The following is a 9,322-nucleotide window of genomic DNA, read 5'->3' as shown; positions in this document are numbered from 1 at the left end:
GTTCTTTCGATTTTCTTTTAGTGTTTTTGCTCTGCAAAGCTGTGTGTTCAACCTTTACTAGCTAGATTCATCTGTGCAGGTTTTCTAACACATTTACAATAAGTCATTGGTTGTTCTGTTTCTTGAGAACATAAGTCCCATCAATGTGTTCACAATGCGTGCATTCATCATGCATGTTATCTTATTGGTTGATAAAATTCGGGGATTTGCTATGAGCATCACTGTGGACGCTAGGCATCCACATCTCAGGTCATCAAGTTCATGCAATAACTAAAGCTACGAAACCCTAGGCATCCATATCTCAGCCTCATTCTAGAACAGATTTTTAACTGAGACATTACAACGGAGATTAATGAAAGATATTGTTGCTCAATGTCTTTACAGTAAGGTTTTATGCATTCTCCATTGTTGTGCTTGAATATTTGTTAAGCTTGAACTCTCCAGTGAATAGACAATGAGAACAGAGTTGGCAAATATGAGGAGAATGTGCTATGGGAAGGAAGTCCTCCAGAATTTTTTGTGGGCCATTTTTTGTTTTTGGATCTCATTTCTAAATGCTCCTTGAGTTGTTCTCATGGTATATGAACGACGCGTTTCATATTGTCATGCTATTATTCATTCCTATACCATGCTATGATTCATGGATATGCCATTACTCCATCAATTGCTATTTGTTAAGAGTACCATATAAATTGTTTGTCTCTTTGCAATCCAACAAATAGTTTCAAGTACTCGGGGAAAAAGTAAGAAGGGAAGTGTTGATTCCATAATCACTTGGTATATTTTGGGGATAATTTATTCAAAATTTAAGCAAGTATGGTAGGGTAGAGTAGTATTTGAATAAACAATTATAATTTATATTAATTAATGTTAAATTAAAAGTGATTGAAAAATAAATCTAATTTTATAGTCTTATTTTGACACGAACTAAAAATTGAAATATAAAATGTATAAATTAATTGATTAAAAAATCTATTTTTTTAAACAAACAAAAATTTATTCGCAACACTTTGAACTAGTTACCACATAAAACAGATTTCATACCAAAAAGTATTGTTGAATTCCATGCAAAGTATGAATCCATAAATGAAACAGCACGTGACTATCTTCATAAAAACACTAAACAAGAGGGTTACCAATTCTATTTTAAACTACTAAAGTGATCGCCATGTAATTGGTGCAGCTTTTTAAATACGACAAACTCACTAAGCATATAAAACAAACCAACTAAGAAAAACAAAAACATGGATATGGCAGGGGAGACGCCTTGGCCAGGCCCGACTCAAGGCTCAGTAACTACAAATAATAGAAACAAACAATTATCAACACATACAAGAACATGGCACAAATATCAAAGTAGAACTTCACTGATCACCAAGAACATAGCAATTTTGTATTATGTCTAAGAAGTCAAATGATAGCAACAACAATTGTCTTTGTGCTTTAGGCATTCTCTTCTTATATAGAGTTCTAAAAGTTCTAAAATAAACACATCAAAGATTCAGTTTCATTTTGGCTATCTTATTAAGCACCAATAGAGTAAATAGTTACATTCAGGTTTTAGTTTTTATACATGATTCAGTTTATACAAACTAACTTTATCCTTGAGAAACACAACTATGGGTGGTTCGAGTAATTTTAACACACGAATATTTTGCAACCTATATGTGAGCGAGAACAAGTATTTTTATTGTAACAATATTTTCCTCCTCAATTATAACGACCCGAGAGATAGGAAATAAGATTAGTCAATAAGATCTCTTTTAGAATTAAACTACTTCCTTTGTAACCTGCATTCATAATTGAAACTAAAGGCTTTCCTTGTTGGCACTCAAACATACTTACAAATGCTTTCCTTGTTGCCACTCAAACATACTTACAAATGTGCTCAGTTGATAGCTAACCATGGCCAAGGGCCGCAGTCTTTGTCAAAAAGATTACAATTCCATTGATATGCCAACATGCAACTAGCCGTAGTGTTTTACCAATAGGCTTCAATCTCTCGATACTTTTGTAATGCAAAGCAGATCCATCAATATGAAAGTGCATAAAAACTTTCAAGTGACACCATGTCAATATAACAGAGGCATGTAAAACTATAATTATATAGTCTTATAGTCAAAACACTTTGATTTAAAGAGCTATTTTATTTAAACCACACTAGATTAAGATTCAATAATCTAAGCTAATGTTAATCAAATCCCTTATTTACTTGTCTTATAGGTATGACAAGTTAGGTGTAAAGAATGATAAAGTTTTTAAATCAAAAATAAATATTTTAATAGAAAAATTGTTGTCATAGGAAGAACCCATCAACATATATATTATACAATATATTTTGAGCAAATATTAATGAATTAAAATAAAAACCTATTTTTTAGGGTTTTGTAGGAGTAACAATGGAGTTATGAATTTTTATATACACATCATACGAGATCCTGCATATTATGTAATTGAAGGAAAATAATATTCATTACTATTCAACCATATTGAGAACCTTTAATCTATAAATATTTTACTAAGGCTTTTACACATTATAATAAATTTTATCCTTCAATTTTTCGCTACCATATTGCTACTCTTAAGACCATTGTAGAGGAATATGGTAATATTAAAATCAATCTCTTATGATTCATTTTAGAAAAGTATTTGACATAGTGCCTAGAACTAAGAATTTTAATAGATAAGAAAAGCTAAAAATTCCTTTCTGATGCAGGAGCATCTGAGCACCTTAGTGAAAAAAAAACTAGAGAAAGAAGACACATGGACAACCACATGGACAACCAGGCCAACCAGGCCAATCGTGAACAAAATTAAGTTAGTGAACAAATTTCAGTTAAAAATTCAGTTAAAACTGCCATGTATGTATAACGAGATATTAAGAATTCGTTGGGGCATCAAGAAATAGAGAACCTGCACATGTGAGGATACAAAGAGAGTGTAAGCAAGAGAATACAATGTAGTTGCAGGAGAATTCGGGATTAAGGCTGAGATGCCTTAAATTGTAATCGAGTTTGTATATAATAGAAATACGTCTTATGTGAATTTATGTCTGTGTATCTTTTGTTTAAATTGTTTTCCTTTTCCATAAGCACAGTAAACATACACAGGTGAACGATAAGCACCAAAAGCAAGGAGAGCTTCCAGACAAATAGCAACGCAAGTAGAACAAATATACGAGAGAGCGAGAGAGCAATTATTCACAGAGACAAGATTCAGACAGAGCCAAGTAACTGAACTTCAAAACCCTCAAGTCGTCGGACAGGTTTGAAGTTCGAAATCAGCAGAACCTGTCGAAGCCGAACACTAATACTCTCACTGCTTCGAAGTCCAAGAAGGGCATATGTCCAGGGCAAAGAAAGCCATTGCTGAAGATGATGATGTTGACGGAGAGCAGGCCGAGCCGAAAAAGAAATCGACATCCAAGGAAAAAATGCCACTGTCATGAAAGATGATGAGGTCGCTGAAGATAGGAAATCGTTTTGCAAGGGAGAGAAATTGGTGTCCACTGAAAAATAAGTTCCAACTTTGAACCCTCGTCAACAGAAACCGCAGAAGGAGTGGTAGCAAGAATCCGTAGAAGCAACAACAACAAAGAACCCTGAAAAGAAAGCGCGTGTGTGGATGAAGAATGATGAGAACGTCATCATGCATTGTCACCCGGTTTGTTCTGGCGAGGGCCTTCAGTATTCCAAGAACAAAGCACAGTTCTTGAAAAGATGAATGATTCATTGGCCCATAAGGCAAGTGAGACCCAGCTGTACGAAAAGATGAGAAGCGTTTCTGATAGGCTTCGTGGGCCATAACCCGCAGGCCTCAAGAACGATTTATTGGGGAAATGGGATTTTGGTTCACTCCCAAAATCTCGTCCCCATCAAGTGGTATCAGAGCGGGAAAAGATTTCCTGCGGAAAGGAGTTTTTGCATGCGAAGAAAGAAGAGGTACAGTTTTGTTGAAGATTTGTAAGCTTGTAATTTTTTATTTTATTTTGTGAAGGTGAGAAGATTGCAGCAAACCTAGAGCAGGAATGCTCAATTGGTTCGAGAGGAGAGAACCACAGTGATGCTAAAAGACTCTTCTCAGGAGAGAAGCTTGGTAAGGCATCTGGTAGTAGGGAGGACTTGCTATTACAGAGGTATGCTTGCATCTCACAGAAGACCATGAAGGCAGTTCCACTGAAGAAGTGAAACTGTGGGTAGGATTTCTAATAACAAGGAAACGCATATGACCATGAGGCCATAAATTTTTGTACCTCGAGAGTCTGATGCAGGAGCATCCGAGCACCTTAGTGAAAAAAAAGCTAGAGAAAGAAGACACGTGGACAACCACATGGACAACCAGACCAACCAGCGCAACCGTGAACAAAATTTAGTTAGTGAACAAATTTCAGTTAAAAATTCAGTAAAAAAATGCCATGTATGTATAACGAGATATTAAGAATTTGTTGGGGCATCAAGAAATAGAGAACCTGTGCGTGTGAGGATATAGAGATACTGTAAGCAAGAGGATACAATGTAGTTGCAGGAGAAGTCAGGATTAAGGCTGAGATGCCTTAAGTTGTAATTGAGTTTGTATATAATAGAAATCCGTCTTATGTGAATTTATGTCTGTGTATCTTTTGTTTAAATTGTTTTCCTCTTCCATAAGCACAATGAACATACATAGGTGAATGATAAGCACCAAAGCAAGGAGAGCTTCTAGACAAACATCAGCGCAAGTAGAACAAATATACAGGAGAGCGAGAGAGCAATTATTCACAGAGACAAGTTTCAGACAGAGCCAAGTAACTGAACTTCAAAACCCTCAAGTCATCGGACAGGTCTGGAGTTCGAAATTAGCGTAACCTGTCGAAGCCGAACACTAATACTCTCACTGATTCGAAGTCCAAGAAGGGCGTATGTCCAAGGAAAAGAAATCTGTTGTTGAAGATGATGACATTGACGGAGAGCAGGCCGAGCTGAAAAAGAAATCGACATCCAAGGAAAAAATGTTGCTGTCATGAAAGATGATGAGGTCGCTGAAGATAGGAAATCGTTTCGCAAGGGAGAGAAATCAGTGTCCGCTGAAAAAGAAGTTTCGGCTTCCAACCCTCGTCAACAGAAACTACAGAAGGAGCGACAGCAAGAATCCGCGGAAGCAACAACAACAAAGAACCCCGAAAAGAAAGCACGTGTGTGGATGAAGAACGATGAGAACGTCATCATGCATTGTCACCCAGTTTTTTTTGGCGAGGGCCTTCAGTATTCCAAGAACAAAGCACAGTTCTTGAAAAGATGAATGATTCATTGGCCCATAAGGCAAGTGAGACCTAGCTGTACGAAAAGGTGAGAAGCGTTTCTGATAGGCTTCGTGGGCCATAACCCACAGGCCTCAAGAACGATTTATTGGTGAAATGGGATTTTAGTTCACTCCTAAAATCTCGTCCCCATCACTTTCAAGTTTAGTGTTGCGGCCATAAGGTTGTGCAAGAACATTATTTTCAAGTTTATAATCACTAAGGGCTGGTGAGACGATATTAATTGTGAGGTTGGAGTTAAAAAAAGGTCATCATGCCTTTTTTTACTTACACATTGATAAATTAGAGGGCTATTTAGATGTAGAGTGTGCAAGTATGGCTTTAGCTACAAAACTCATCATCCTTGTTCTTTATAATGATGATACTTTGTTCTTATGGTGAGGTGTCCTTATGATCTCTATAAGAAACTAAGATATCTCAATTATTAGTTCTTTAATACATATATTCATGTTAATGTTGACAAGAAAATGGTTATGATATTTAAATCCAAAAAGATTCACTTACAATAATTTTGTGTATGACAACAATAAGTTGTAAAATATGACTTAATACAAATACTTTAGAATCTATCTACATCTCAAATTTAATTAAAACTATAAAAGAAAAAAATAAATAGAAAATACAAACTTTATTTCGAATTTAAAAACAACTATAAAAAGTTAAAAACATTGAAAACAATAATTTATATAAATTAAAACTAATAATTATAAATAATTAAAACAATAAAAAATAATTTTTAAATTAAAACTAAGAAGTATAAATAATTGAAACATAAAAGAGTATTTTATATATATTAAAATTAAAAAAATATTATATATATATTAAAATTAATTAGTATAAATAATTATAGGATCAAATTTAATTTATATAAATTCTAAAAAAAATAAGAATGAAACAACTAAAAATTCATATTAGTTTATATTAAAATATAGAAATTAAAAATAATAAATCTAAACAAAATTAAATTATATCTATATATATATATATATATATATATATATATTTTGAAATCTATTTACTATTATCAAAATAATTTTAAAAAATAAATAACTATTAAAATGACTTGTGAAATACAATTTCTAATAAACTTTAAATCTTATTAACAAAAAAATCATTCAAATTCATGTTTGTTCAGCAGAGTAGCATAACTGTAACACAAAATAACATTACCACTTTACCAATGCAAGTACTTTCAATTTACATTATAGAAAATCTCTTCCAACTTCTAACCAATGACACTTCAATCCAAGAACACATACATATTTTACAAAAGTACAACAACCCTCATCCAACGAACTCTTTAGAGTTTTACAAAATTTACACAATGCTTTAATGTAATGGCCTACTTTGTATTTTACAATATTTCACAATGCATTGCGTGCTACTTATTGTCAAACAAATGACAAGAGATGGATGGACATTTTACTATTACAAGTTTCAGTCATCTCCATGGTTAGCCCATCACAGCCAATTGAGGGAGATTCCTTCCAGAAAACTAAAGAGAAATATGTTGTCAATATACAGATCTAACAAAAAAATAATCGTGGGAATTCAAGAAGCCAAACATCACGTTGGTTAATCACGAGTGTTTCAAACATTGGATTTCGATTTTTGCAAGCTTTCGTAAGTGTATGTAGAGACTAACTAACCTTATCAATGCTTTGTCTAGATTGTCCGCAACTTTAGTTTTCATCACCACACCATAGTGCTAGGAGTGTCTTAGTGTATAGATATTAAATGTGGTAACATTGAATTCATACCCCTTTAATTTAATTGACACTAAAGAATTGCAAGTTTATTTTCAGAAATATTTTTGCAAGCTTTCGTAAGTCTATGTAGAGACTAACGAACCTTATCTAGATTTTCTGCAATTTTAGCTTTCATCAGCACACCATAGGGCTAGGAGTGTCTTAGTGTATAGATAATAAATGTTGCAACAATGAATTCATACCCCTATAATTTAAATAACACTAAAGAATTGTAAGTTTACTCTCAAAAAGCGTTATGAAAATGCAAAAATAATCATGAAAATGTATAGGAAAAAAAACAAATTCCAAACCCAACGCAACATTTTTGCACAAGAATAACAATAAAGCAAATTACAGTTACATTCACAAATACATTGCGCATTAGATAACATTAAAACCCAGCTTCCAGCCCCATAATAACAAAATAAACTAACTAGAAAACTATGAATCAAAGAAAACCCAAATATATTACGGCAAAGACTAGAGCTCTAAAGGGGATTGTCCCTCCATAATAATTGTCCACTGCATGTACAAAACTATAAAAAAAAATGACTAATTATAATGATGGAGTTATATAAATCTTTGTGGAAAAAAATTATCTCATTATATTCCAATACACTTTTGACTAAACTAAAAATAAAACATTCAAAATATAAACCAATCAAATAATTTTAAGCTGGGTTTTCTTAATATTATTTATATATATATATATAATTAATTTAAACGTTATATAAAAAACTCATTTTATTTCTCCTCAAATGATTATATTTCAGATTCATTGTATATATTCAGGAGTAAAGTGAAGACGGCCCAACTGAAATTCGATACCGTCCGACATTCGACAAAGATTTTGGGTATAAGTTTTATATTTAATTTATTTAATAACATTTTGTAACAACGCAATGAGCCCCTTTCATTTTTTATGAGATGTTTTTATCACCTGGAAGTATCTTACGGTTGTATGGTTTTCACAATTTTTCAATATTCATTTGGAAAATTTAATGTTAATGTTTGAAGCTTTGTATATGTAAATTTGTGTTATTTTGATTTGGATAATTGTAGTTACATATAAATTAAATGAATAATTATTCATAAATATTATAAATATTAAAATATTTATTTTGAAGTAAATTTGTTAAAATTAAAAAAATTGTAATAATTATAATATCACTTTAAATAATAATAATTATTAATTATTAAAAAATTATATATATATATAAAAGATTATTGTACATAAAAAATTATTTTCATTTTATTATGGAGATTCTTAATATGTAAATAGGTTTTGTTACAATACTATGGTCTAATATTAATATGCTTTATCAACATTACATGCCCAAAAAACTGTAACTCATTTCATATGACATTTTTTCTTAATCAATTTAATTAAAAGCACAAAAAAATCATAACTATTTTGAACATAAATCATATCTTTTGATGTGTATATACTATTAAGAATATTATAGAATATTTCATGGAGGTGAAGTCCCTATCTTGCCCCTAATAATTATTAAGAAATTTATGGAAGCTCTATTAAGAAATAGACATGTCTATAGGTCTAAGAATATTCTAGAATATTCCATGGAGGTTAAATCCCTACCAATCCCCTAATAATTAATGATAAAATTATGGAATCCCTATTCACAAATATACATGTTTATAGGATTAATTATTTTTGTTTTCTGCAGTGGCATGATCCGAATTATCCACAGTTTGGTGTTCATTCTGTCGATGTCTCAAACCCCAAAGGGGGTCCATCATCAGGACAAATTAGATAGAATATGAATGAAAGCTTATTGAGAGAAGAGTCTTCTGACCTGAGAATAAATAAACCTAGATCCCTAATTTTTATAAGAATAAATATATTAATTAAAAAAATAAAAATAAAAATTATAGAACTATTATATGAAAATAAAATAATAAATAAAAATAAAATAAATAAGAAATCATATATATAATTGTCGGCTTCTTTATAAAAATTAGGGATCTAGGTTTATTTATTCCCAGGTCAGAAGACTCTTCTCTCAATAAGCTTTCATTCATATTCTATCTAATTTGTCGTGATGATGGACCCCCTTTGGGGTTTGAAACGTCGACAAAATGAACACCAAACTGTGGATAATCCGGATCATGCCACTGCAAAAAACTACCACAGAAGCTTAAAATCTAACATATTTTTGTTTTTGTTTGGAATTTAGAGATTATAGAGCCTGAAGGCTAGAGTGAGTTTTGCAATACTAGGCCAGGTATACTCATTTAAGAGTTCACAAGGCAGGAA

This window comes from Pinus tabuliformis, chromosome 3_2, assembly GCF_031772625.1.
Source record: "Pinus tabuliformis cultivar Carrire ecotype Pingquan chromosome 3_2, CPIR1, whole genome shotgun sequence".
Lineage (NCBI taxonomy): Eukaryota > Viridiplantae > Streptophyta > Pinopsida > Pinales > Pinaceae > Pinus > Pinus tabuliformis.
Note: the sequence above shows the minus strand (reverse complement) of the source record.